This window comes from Lepeophtheirus salmonis, chromosome 5 (genome assembly GCF_016086655.4).
Source record: "Lepeophtheirus salmonis chromosome 5, UVic_Lsal_1.4, whole genome shotgun sequence".
Classification (NCBI taxonomy): Eukaryota; Metazoa; Arthropoda; class Copepoda; order Siphonostomatoida; family Caligidae; genus Lepeophtheirus; species Lepeophtheirus salmonis.
Genome location: NC_052135.2, coordinates 37,506,770 through 37,520,771, shown reverse-complemented (window position 1 = coordinate 37,520,771; position 14,002 = coordinate 37,506,770). Strand labels below are relative to the sequence as shown.

General features: G+C 31.8%; 1 long non-coding RNA gene across 1 annotated transcript; it reads left to right on the top strand.

Moving 5' to 3' along the window:
* Positions 1-1,053: 1,053 nt before the first annotated feature.
* Positions 1,054-2,130, top strand: LOC139905461 (uncharacterized). The gene is made up of 2 exons (XR_011780219.1): positions 1,054-1,261; positions 1,338-2,130. It is a non-coding gene; the product is annotated as an uncharacterized lncRNA (long non-coding RNA).
* The last annotated feature ends 11,872 nt before the right edge of the window (positions 2,131-14,002 follow it).

The following is a 14,002-nucleotide window of genomic DNA, read 5'->3' as shown; positions in this document are numbered from 1 at the left end:
TTTCAGCCGCCATTGGATCTTCAACTGCAGCCGCTACTGCTACAGCTTCTGCAGCTGCTTCGGCTGCTGCTGCTGTTTCAGCTGCTGCAGCCGCTACTGCTAAAGCTACTTCGGCTGCTGCTTCAGCTGCTGCTGGTGCTACTGGTGCTGCTTCTACTCGTGCTGCTTCTACTCGTGCTGCTATAGCTACTCATGCTGCTACTATTGTTGCTCCAGCCATAGGTATTGCTGCATTTCAGCACCAGATACACAATATCAAAGCAAAAAGATCTTAAATTTGTATCCAATTTTTCTAATTAAATAAATTTTTATTATTCGACAAAACAATGTCTAAATAATGAAAGAACATATCCCGTGATGATTTTCCACAAGCATGAATATTTATAGTGTATTATTTTCTTACCAAATATTGATTATTTTAAGTCGAGTTCTCCCTTGTTCAGCTGTGAATTATTTCTTACATATTTACTTCCGTCAACAAAGTTGAACGGAATTTATGTTTTTTCCTCGGTTTCTTTGTCTGTTGATTACTAGGATTACGACAAAAGTTACAGATCAATTTTGATGTAACTTGATGTGAAGAATATATATAGTCACTCACCGTTAGAGGTTAAATTTTTAATGGTAAAAGTAGTACAAGTTAAAAATACATAATCAACAATTACTATGGAAGATATTGAGATACAGAATTTAAAATGGATGACAGTAAGTAAGTTTAATAAGAATGCTTCATATCGCAAAAAATTCAAGATCTAGAATAAAGGTCAAAGTCCCACACAATGTCAAAAATGCATATTTGACCATCACTTTTTAACCAATTGAGATACAGAGGGGAAATTGCTGAAATTTGAGGCAAACAATACATTTATACATATTACGTTGACTAGTAATTCCATTCCTAGTAAATTCATTACTGTAAAATGTATCCACGGATTTTAATAAAATAAAAACTAAACCTTAAAAAAAACTAAACTAAACCTTATGTTATCATTTATTCATTACTAAGTGTAGAGGATATCAATATTTTACACGGCGTTACCTTACTAGCACAAAAATACTCTATTCATTTTGTTGTCAGCTATCGATTCCCTCTTCTCCTTTGAATAGTCATGGCAATTTCATAATTTATTCTTTTTGATAAATAAACTAAGTAATTAGTTATTGTATACTTATGGTACGTTTTCAAAGGAACAAGAATATAATTTCTTCTTGATCTCTCGTCGTTTATAATATATATACATATTTATGCAGGATGGACAAGGTAAACCCGGAATAACTTTAAGTGCTAGTTATGTTAAGTATAAAAGAGATCGAAAGATTATTTTTTATTCATTTAGAAGCCACAGTAAATTTAAAATGATTATTCATAATGCAAGCCTTCGTTCTTGATCACAATCTCGAGACTGCACCTGAATGCCTTGCATGCCTATGCTACCTCGTGCGGATCCAGGTTTTTCATTGTATTGACGATGGAGGCTAGCTATGAACCTTTTAGTAAGGATTTTATCAGATCTTGTTGAATGAGCTGCTTTCTCAGTTTTTCCGTACTCATCAAAGGCCTTAATCACGTCATAAACGGTTGAATTTGGATATTTGAAGAAGGAAATTATCTCCTGTGCTGAGTGTCTCACGCGGCAAGCTTCGATTTTGGAAACTCTTCCGACTTTTTCTATGCTTGAACGACGAGATACTCAAGAAACTTAATTATTTGATTCGGTAGCTAACACATTTAGCTTGTCGCAATTATTAAATTTTTTATCACGTCACCTATACAAATCTAATGGGATTAGGGCATTTAACACCCAACCAACTATCCCTCGTCCTTTAATCCCCGACCGACTACCCCCTGGACCTTTTGGCCGCAATCATTTTCTATTTCTATTATTGAGAAGTACAGTTTGTGAATGATAGTGTGCCAAAGTCATAAATAAATGTCATGGTTGCTTGGATTGGTTGTTAAGCTAAAAAACTTTCAAGTTCGAATCCGAAAGTAATGATGAGTTCTATAAATCATAAAAGTTTTAATACTAAAATAAATAAAAATTTCAACTAAAATAGATACTTAGCCTGATTGTTTAACCATAGGCAGGATATATAAGATTCAATAAATATTTATAATAATGACTAATATTATTTCCTTAATCCTATGACAAAAAGTTGGTAAACAATTGAATTTTAGTATGTTATTTATACGAGGAATTAAGGGATTGATTATATTGAAGGAGTATACACAATGTTATAATAAATGTCTGAGAAGGATTTTCGGATAGATCCTTAAATATGGGGAAATATAGTTATGCATATCCAAAATAAATAGGTTGATTATATCTGTTTTTGAATATATGTGCTTCAACATCACAAAAATCAAACAGAATAATCCAAAATCTTCTCAAGTAATATCAATGGCACATTTCTAATAGAAAGATTCAAAATACTGACTTAGATGCATATAATTATTATCTCGTATTTGATGAGATATATTAATTAATAATAATACGTATCACTAATATTTATATCATTAAGTTAAATCAAGGTCTCCTTGGTTAATTTAATAATTATGGTTGTTAAAAGGTTGAATGTTTGGTAGTATATTTGCTATTTATTGTAATAGGGGGTGAAATGCTGGGAGTGAAGGTTATTTCTAGTAATGACAGTCCTAAGGGATGATAGAACCGTTCAAAGGCCGAATGGACCAGGATAAATAAGGACTCACAAAATAATACGTTTTTTTTCTCATTACTTTATACTATAATTGTCTTTTATTAGTGTCATATACTTTGATTGATGGAACTCCAATTACCTTTGTTACTTCTCTTCAAGTCTTAACGCAAGTATTTTTGCTGATGTGTTTATTCACAAATTTATTTGCCCAAAATTAAAACACAGCAACATATAACTGTACTTGGTCTTAGGAATTTCATGTTTGTGAGTGCCTAAGATGAGAAACTTAATTTTTTTACTTTTAAATTAATCCATTGTATTATCAAACTAAACATTTTTAATCCTCGTTTGTTATGGGGCGTGGTCAACTTAAAAAGACGTAGACCTAATGATGGATCGGTCCTAGGACTGATTTTTGTAATTTGTTATTGTTATTCTGAGTTAATTCTTACCGAGTTTATAATATAAATAGATGTGTAATATGCGCATCCCTTGGCAGAAGTCTTTCGTATTTATTCCGTGATTATTCTAAGAATATATCCGAGATAGGATCGAATAACAAATCGAGTTTATTTTTTCAAATGATAATATAGTGTATGCTGTTGTCATACGATTTAATAGTTAGAGACATTAACAACCAACTTGGCCACATGGAGTTTAAAAGGGTGGTAAGGCCCTTAAACGACGTTTATCCTCGTTTTGCAAGAACGGGGTAAACTTAAAATCACGTAGAACAAATATTATGTCAATATGACATAAATAATGACATAGGGAGCTGGGGATAAATATTTGAAAAAAACAAACAAACAGAAAAAAGATTTACCTTTTGTTTAAAAAAAGGTATAATAAGAAAAAAAAAGTATCAGGTATAAAAACATTGATTATGGGATAGAAAATAATTTTCAAAAACAAAAAATAAAAATGATTTTTTTTTGTAAACGTATGAAACATTATTTTTAATTGATTTTGTTGCCGATTTGCAGCATAAGAAAGAAGGGTAATACATTTAAACTAAAATACTACCAACTATGCATCTTAATCATCACAATTAGTTTACTAAGAAATCATATAATAATTTTTAAATACCATAATAATGATTATATTATAAAAATTTAGGCTCGACACTCACCCGTTAACTATTTAAAGTGTGTACTGATGCAACATCATACTAATAATTAATCACAAATATCTACATGGAAAACAAGATGCAACTTACATCATATACCGGCCGTGCAGAATTATTTACCGATTTTTGTTCAGAACATATCGCGGACAATAATGACATTTGAATGACTTGAGAAACAATTTATTCATACATTTTTAGAATAATAAAATAGTTTGTGATGAAATTTAATCAATGTAGCCACCATTTGACTCAATGACACTGGTCAGGCGACGTCTGAAGCTGCCACAGACTTGCTGGATGTAATCGGCGTCCATAGAGGCCCAGGCCTGGTTGACAGCAGCCTTTAAGGCATTTATGTTCTTGTGTCGTTTTTTGCAGACCTTGTTCTCCACGTACGCCTAGATAGGGAAGTCTAGTGGTTTCAGATCTGGGCTCTGAGAGGGCCAGTAGTCCTTGGCCAAAAATTCATGTTGTCCTTAAGCCACTCCTGAGCTTTCTTGGAAGCGTGGGCGGGTGCTCCATCTTGTTGAAAACCCCAAGGAGAGTTGCCGACTATGGATTTGATCCACGGAAGGACCTTGGACGCCAGAATCTTCACATAATCCTCTGCTGTTAATCTAAGCCAGTGGGGAACCATACCGGCTTCATAGCCTTCCCGTTAGATCTCCAAACATCTCCAAAGCTCACAACACGGTCATTTTGCCTGTTGAAAACAGGATCGACCGTAAAAGTTTTCTCATCTGAAAAAATGATGATGCGTCCAGATGAGCTCTTGATATCATTCAAGATTTTCTTGGCACGCTCAAGTTGGACTTCTCGCTGACGTTCAGTTAGCAGAGGGCTTTCAGTACGCCTCAGGGACTTTCCTCCAGCACTTTTCAATGCCCTTGAAACAGTTGATGTCGACGTTCCCATCTTTCTGCCCATTTCAGCAATGTCCCTGGTGGGAGTCCTCTTGAACACTGCCTTTACTTGCCTTGTTGAGACAGTGGGCTCCCTGCCAGCCCCAGGGGAATGCTTGAGATCACCTCCAGCCTCCAAGCGCTTGGAAACGTTGTAAATTGTCTTCAACGAGGCCCAACCTGTTCCTTAATGTTGTTATGAGTCACTCCCGCTAGGAGGAGGGCTGCAATTTCGATCCTCTTTGTTTCCTGATTGGACATGGTCTCACGTGTGGAAGTTGTTACGCTCTCACAGGAAGGATTTTTGGTTATTTTGACAGTAAAAATACGAAACAATCAGATTGGTTGCCACAAAAACCTCTTAAAAAGTATATTTACATCATCGGTAAATAATTTTGCACGACCCGGTACAATAAAAAAAATCATATATTACAGCTTATTTTCGTTGAATACTATATTAAATTGGAAGCTGGCCCGATCCAACTCAGACAATCGGGATGAAAATCAGTCTTGAGAAATCCATCTTGCAACGTCTACAATATTCCCTTACAATTTATTTTTTAAATGAGGCTGATAGGCTGTGTTCAATCTGCAAGGGGAACATCGAATCCTCCTTTCATTTGTTCGATGAATGTGGCAGAGTTGAAACAGTTAGGAAAATTGTTGGGGGTGAAAAATGAATTAGGATACGGTACATCAATTAAGGAGGAAGATTGGCTTGTGGCAGTACTTTTCACACTTCTGGTCCACATAAAACCAGACTCAGTTATTACAAAAAAAATCTTTAAATTGTATATAAGCTGAGGAGCAAGCTCAGTTATTAGAAGGTCTGGCCTTGATGACTTTATAAATTTGTAATTTAAAATTTGAGAGTCCTTTTAAATTGTAAATTATTAATTGTTTTTAACTCGTATGCTTGAGGATAAATTATTACTATTCTCTTTTAGGGTTACTAAGAACCTTAGGAGCTGTGGAAAAGAAGAGAAGTTATACTATTATTGTGTATTTATTTTACTTAATATACATAATTAAATTAATTAATTTGTTTTCTTAGATCTTATGTTACATCAATATGAGTTATTTAAAATAAATATTGTAATTCATGCAAAAAAAAAAAAAAAAAAAAGAACTTTCTCAGTATGTTTCAAATTTGCAACAAAAGCATTAAAGGGTCCACTTTAGCCTAAACTATAGGAATATAATACCTTTGATTATTCTACAGCAGGCTTATTTGACATTTGTGCGAATCAAAACACATAACGTATTTCTAAGTACAATAAATTTGAGTATCATAAAGTCAATACAAGTGTCTATAAGGAATAATCGCTAATAATCTATTTTCTTTTGCAAAATGTTTTTTTATATTTGCATATATGACATAGTCACAAATTGTGATATATAAATAAATTGGGGGTTAAAATAGTCTATTTCAGTATTTTAGAGAAATTTTAATTAATGACAATTAATGAATTGTTGTTTATTTATTTTAAGAATTTGGATTGCGTTTTTTAAATATTTTCTTGAAGAATACAAAAAATGTTAGAAGGTATGCAATGTAGGTTTTATTTTTAATTAGATCAAAAAATAAGTCATAAAAGTCATTGTATATTTCAACGTTTCCTTTAAAAAAGCCTTTAAATTACATATAAAATAGAAAAGTTCAGAAATTAAATTTAATTAAGTCAATTATTTGACTAATTGTAATAAGTAATTAAAATTTTAAAGGCAGGTCGATAAACTCTATTTAAATATGTTTTATATCCAATGTATTTGATTATTATGTATTGATTACATTTAAGTTATGTAGTCAACATAATTACAGTATATTTCTAAACTTTTCCTGGCTATAAAATATTCATTACTCCCTACAATTACTCCCATAAATTACTTTACTATATTTAATTTTGATAAATTTTCATACGTATTTATTAAATATTTTATAAGAAAGTTAAACTAAAAAACAATTAAAATCAAACTTTTTTTGGAAGGCAAGTCTTTTTATGTTGTAATATACAGTTTATTCTTAAGTTTTAATAATAAAATAATTCAATTGAAAAAAAAAAATATGCTAAAAATGTTGCTTCCAAATAAGAGCTTTGATTTTGTATATAGAAACTGTATTCAAAATGACTTTAGACTATTTTATTCTTCGAATGCTTATATGTTTTTATCAATTGTTATTCCCTTTATTTTTATCTATAAAGTTATTTTATTTCAAAATATGGCTCTGAATTGAAATTATATTAAAAACGTGATTTAAAAAAAAACAATTTAAAAGAAAATTTAGTGCAATTGAAAATTTGAAAGATCATTTTCGTGTTCTATGGCTAAAATAACAATAATAGATGTGGGTCTTAGCTGTTGAGCATTCCAACACCTGATTTGTTATTTATTGAAATGCTTATATCTAATTAGATACAATTTAATTCCAATTAATTTATGTTAAGAACACTTTTATGAGGTAAATATAGATTAATTGATATTCAACAAAATTATCATCTTAATAATAAAGTGGTATCCCCAAATCTATAAACCAAGTAACGAAACGAAGCTCACGTGATCCATATTTATCCAACGTATATATATTGGCAGGTAATTTCAAAGTTATAAGTTTTTTTACTAATGAAAGCCATATAGTTACAAAATACTCAATGGTATTAAAATATCCGGTTATACTCGAGGCATCATTCCAATAAGCCGTTACTACTGTGGCAGTGGAAGTTTACCTAAAACCCATCCCTGATATATTATCATCAAAAGGGTTTTTGATTTCTTGTGAACCAAATAGTCTTTTATGAATGAAACCTTAATTATCTATATCTAAAATTAAATCTTTTGATGTAAAAACAATTGAAAAACTAAAGTTTTGTTTAACTCAAACAAGACTCTTGAGGTGGTTTTCTTAAGCTTTAAATTGTATTTTCTTAGATTAGGATTATTGCATCTAATTTGATTACAAATGATAAATATAGTTAAGATATATTTTTTCACGCTGAAGAGATTTATTAATCACAATGATCTTTTTAAAATCATGGATATTCTACTCTCAATCAAGGAGGATAATGCATGCCAGAATTAAAATATTTTGATACCTTTGTCTTTTAATTTCATATAATCACACGAATAATTAAAAAAAACCACAAATTATTTTCATATCTTAATTTTCAATTCTCTCCCAAATTTTATGACTATTATACATATTTTAGACAAAAATTTGGTTGATAAACCTGAAAATATGAAAAATATTTTAGAAAAAGAGTAGCTCAGTGGTCATTAAGTTTTATTAGATTAGCTATGCGAGAATAGCAATAAACACAAATCCCACTCCGTATCTAGTAAGGACACAGATAGGAATCACCCTGATATCAATCTTCAATTATACATACTCAGAGTCCAACAAGGATATTAGCTCTAGAAAATAAACAAAAATGTTTAGGTTACAACAACAACACTCGGCTCAGGTCATATTTTTTTAATAATTCTACTTATAGTTGATTTAAAGAGTGTATGGAGTATTACTCAGATATTTTTGAGTCAAAAAGTATCCTGGTGGTTTATCTCCGTGAACCTCATCTGATTAAAAGTTTTCAAAACAATTTCTACCTGTATTATGTTTTTGAAATTTTATCCCCTGGTTTATGATGAAAGAGTCTAATTAATATTGTATTAAAACTTCTATTTAATCTAATTTCAACCAGATTGTTTATATTTATATATTATATATGACTTCATCATCAAAATATTCACACAAAAATATGGTATATTATGAAAATATAATAAAAAAATATTAATGTTTGGTAGGTATATCATTTTGTAATTAAAAAAAACAAAAACTTTTTTGATCAAAAAGTGAGGGCAAAAAAATCAAACTTTTCATCATTTGAGGATCAAGATTTGATTAAAATGTCAGAACAACAACTTTGAGATAAGTACTACTTTTAGATTTAAAATGTTTTAAATCTTCTGTCATTGATGGATATACTTTTATACTCAAATCTTTTGTAAATATATAATTTCTGTGCTGAACAATTTATTATCCCTATTACCTATAATATTTTGAAATTGTTCGAGATACATTTTTTAACGACGCTGGATTAAATTACCAATTTTTTTAACGACACAAAATCTTTATTTTGTATAAGGTTTCTCTAAAACAAGAAATAATTACTTTAGTTAATAAAATTATAATATTCATACGTCGCAATGTTTTCTAATAATATTACTTTTCTGGTCACCAAACCTCCTATTTTAAAGAGGAAAACATATAACGGGGATTAAAATTCCCTTCTGTAGTGTATTGTGAATACTACCCAACAGAAGGAAGTAACGGACCGGATCCAAAGCCAATAAGAAGACCTTTAGATTGGGGGTACAATCATACACTAATATATTTATTCTTTAAGGGATTAAAACTAAAGAAGGACGTAAATAGCCTAAACTACTAAAATGTATAAACATGTTACATGTAAAATCTACTTAACAAAAAGGTACCATCTATAAAACAAATCATTAGATAAAAGCACATAAAAGACAATACATAACACCTTCTCTTTCAAACTTCTTCTTTCTAAAAATTTGTTCTAAATATTTTTGGATCTTCCTCAAGGGATGTACTCTACAGTTTGAGAAGCCATGTACTAAAGCTTTAAAACAAAGTATCAAATGCATTAGTTAGCTCCAATACATCCCTTTTCCAAGCTTTTTGCAGCATCTGTGTTTGTCCAAAAGGGGGAGGTCAGTGAAATGAAGCTTACATTATTGAGAAATGTCCATAAGTCTCCTGTAATTGATAGGTGTTCACAGTCAGTTAATTTTGATTTGAGTTCCTGAAATATATTTCTGACCATTGTTGGAAACAAGACCATTGAAAGAATGGTACGTGTTGGCAATTTATATTGTCTTCTTCTTTGTTGCATTTTTTTAACCCAGGGTCTTCAACAATCAATAGTGGCTCTAGATCCTTAGCAATTACAGTTTTGATTAATTAAAATTGGTGCTGTTTAAAAATTCATTCATCGTAGGTTGACTCAATTTTTCGTTTGATCTCTGAAGTTGGTTCGTATGTTCTTTCATGGAATGTCTCCATAGTGTGGAAGTATTTCCCTTTTTGATGGGATATTAGTTGGTGTATATTTGACATTTCACTGTTTCATTGATCCCAGTAGTTCCATCTTCTCAATAAAATTTTATAGATATGAAAAGAGACGTATTGATGATGAGGAGGATTCACAAATATTTTGATTTTCAACATTTTCCATAGAATTCCACGAATTTTTACTATTGGATGAAAATTCTTGATAGTTTTCGTCTAGGAGAGAATAAGAGTCCTCCATATCCAATGAATTGTAATTTAAAATTGAAAATACCGCTTCACCGTTTTATTTCTTTATAATTTTTCGTCATTTCTGGAGGACAATAATGAAGAAATAATATCAATTATAATTTAAATTTGTATATGTAACACTTACAAATAATCAATAACGTCAGCGTCAGTTTATTTTTCATAAGATATCAAACGAAGGATGGTGTCATTGATTAGTTGTAAGGTAATTATTTTACATTAGGAATATATATGTTGGGCTGGAAGGTTCGGAACACGGGCTTTCTGGCTTGGCAAAATGAGGTTCGGACTGGGCTTTCGGACTCGGGCCTTGACCGAATCCATCTCTAGTTGGTACTTCCTCCTATCTATTTTATGGTTGTCACAAAGTAACTCCAGTAGTAATAGAAATGGTAGAGAGTTTAATAAGAAGAAAATACGACCAAAGTGATACTAACTCAGATTGGTTCATCATTATACTACACTACACATATGTAGAGTCAGGAATGAATGACTGCTTCATATCAAAAGTGCAGGTGATCCTTTATGTTACAAAGGATAAACTTAGTCCGTTCCCAGTTGTCTACATAAGAATGTTACGAGGTCTATTGAAACATACAATGCAGTTAAATAGTAGCTTTACGTCCATGGTTACAGACATAGGTTATTCCAGATTGGTAAAAAACATTTCTTTCTAATTTTCAGGGTTGCCATATTAATTTTTTGTTCTCTTTTCTTTTTTAACCTGCCAAAATACACACTTTTTCATAAATAAGTGTAGGGTTTTTTTTCCTACATCGAGATGTACTCAAAGCCCTAATGGATGAACAAGATATCACTAAGACCACTAATTTGTACAAATATTGATCAAGTCGCCTTCGTTTCGCCACTTGGGTGATAGTTTTGCCTTGGATTGGTCTCATGTATTATGAAATGATGAATAAACTTTTTGAAACTTTTATTATTCCTTTCCCAATAATTGTATTTTAAAAGTAGAGGAAAAACTCATGGAGAAAGAAATATATCAGGTCGTTAGCTTGATGTTAATATGCAAACTTTCCTTCGAAAAGAAACATAAAAAGAGGCCTCAATTAAATTCGTAGTTAGCCCATTTTTCTTTATTATAGACTTATTAATCAATCATTCTTGGAAATTATTCACAGCTGAACCAGGATCTGAGGGATGCTTGTAATAGTCACAAGATTTTCTCCAGAGTAATGGAAGTAAGATACAGTTCGAAGGTGCACGTAATGACACAACTAGGATTCGGACACAATGACGCTTCTCAGATAATAAAGTCCGTGCTATCGTACATTATTGTTGTTGATCTCTAGGAAAAATATGGGCTTGAAACTAAGCCATATGAAAAGATATCAGATACATTGGTGAATTTGTACTTGTTCCCATGACAAAGTCCAATTTTGTTATCTTGACATTCAAACTTTCCTTTATTTCTAATTTTAAACTGCAGAGTTTTATTACTGACGTTACTTTAGAACAGCGATATAGTTAAGGGTTTTTCAATAGGGACGCTCACATTTTACGTTGATAGGTTTCGAAAACGATGTCATATTTGTTATTGTTTCTTTGACAACTGTGTTCAAAAATAATTGTAGTTTCATCATGGAGCAGAACACACTCGAGCAACGCTTTCAAATTATTAAAATTTATTACAAAAGTGGTGAGTCTTTGATCCAAACTTTGAGAGTGTTAACGCCAATTTATGGTCAACGTATCGACCTGCAAAATCAACAATTCAACGTTTGGTGAAAAAATTTGAGTCCACATACATGCTACATAATATTCCTGTGCCAGTGAGACAAAGAAATGCACGAAGTGGATAAAATATTGCTGCCGCAAGCGCATCAATTCAAGATGCTCCAAATTTGTCTCTTACGCGCCGTTCTCAATCGTTGGGCATCTTTGTGACATCGTTGTTTTACGAAAAGATCTTGGCCTACACCCGTATAAGATCTCGTTGACACAAGAACTAAAGCCGCTTGACCACTTCAAACGTCGGGAATTCGTAAAATGGGGTGAAGGATAATTCGAAAATTATCCTGATTTTCAACGTAAAATCCTCTTCAGCGATGAGGCACATTTTTGCTCAATGGCTTTGTTAACAAGCAAAATATGCGCTATTGGGTCGGAAAACCCGACACGTGATTCATGTGGCACCATTAAATCCCCAAAAAATTACTGTTTGGTGTGGATTGCATGCTGGCGGTGTCATTGGGCCGTACTTTTTCGTCGACGATGACAATCGCCACGTTACTGTGAATGGAAATCTTTACCGCGCCATGATAACCGATTTTTTTTGGCCTGAATTGGAAGATATGCACTTGGACGATATGTGGTTTCAACAAGACGGTGCCACTTCACACACAGCAAATGTTACAATCGATTTATTGAAGAGTAAGTTTGGTGAGGACCTTATCTCCAGAAATGGACCAGTTAATTGGCCACCTTGCTCGTACGATTTAACGCCTCTAGACTATTTTTTTTGGGGTCACGTGAAAGCCCTGGTCTACACCGATAATCTGTCGACGTTAAAGGAGCTCAAAACAAATATTCAACGCGAAATTGCTGCAGTTTCAGCCAATTTATGCGGAAAAGTAGTCGAAAATTGTGTTAAACGATTGGACTTCGTAAAACGTGCACGTGCCGGTCATTCAAACGACATCGAATTTCATTCATAATTAATTTGAATGTATTTTAACGGCAAATAAAGAAATTGTCGATATCTCAAACCGTTTTTCGTTTTATTTAAAAAGAAAATCTGAGCGCTGTTAATGAAATACCCTTTATTTGTGCTAAGGTTTCAATACTATTTTGCCAGAAGGAGCAAGCGGCTTCTTTAACTAATTAATTATCTTCCATAGACTACCCAAAAAAATATTTTGGTTAATCCTTCGGTGGTACTACAAACTACTCTTTGTAAAATTTAACCTGTCATAATTCAAGGAAAGTAATATGCCAGATTATATTTGAAGGATCATTATCGTTGATAAAATAAGGTCTCATAAATCAAATAAAGGTTTTACACTATAAAAACAATTATTGGGTATTTGATCTTACTCCAGAAATATAAACATATAGTCAACAATTGACTGAAATATGTTAATTAAAAATAAGGTTGTATTTAATAGAAAAATAATTAAGATTTGTTCAAGATTATTATTGTGTTAAATCACCACAAATAAGCTTTCTGAATAGGGTTGTCATAAGCATGGGAGGTACTTCAGGTTTTTTATGTATGAAATAAGAAATAGGAGAACCTAATTTTTTTTTCCTCTAAATTTCACCTCTCCATAACACATCGGATCTTAGCACAAAGTCTTTACTGAGAGGTAGACCTAATAAAGGGAAATCAATTTTCCCCTCCCAAGTTTTTTATGGTTGCTCCCCTCAAAAATAGATGGATACCGGGTCAATATGATAATATGAATTTTAAGCAAGGCTGAATACATTTGTTCTAACTTTCATGAGTCCCCAGACTTTATCAGTAGAAACACTACTGACCATTTAAATATCAGCCACCCCCTTACCTTAATTTAATTATTACTCCATAGACAACAGCTATTATTGCATCCAAGAGTTCAATTCCTCATATTCCTTGTTATATTTTTTATATTTATATTGAAATTATAAGTTCTCATAATGTTTTCAACTCTATTCTACACTCTTGCCTTAGAAAAGGGAAAAGGTATCTTTGAAAGTGTCTCTAAAATTTTGTTAATAGTAAGATATTTCCTGTGAAAACAATATTTTTTTATAAACCGCTTTACTTGAACGACTGGCGAGAGTTTGATTTTTTAACTACATGATTTCAAAATGAAGTAAAATTGTAAAAAATTAATTGAAATTATAAAGAAATGATCTTGAGTAACATGAAAGATCACAAAAAACATTTATAATTGAAATTTAATATGTAGACCTTATACTTTACTAACTATTTGCCTTATCCTGAAACCCAATTTTGAATTAAACAAA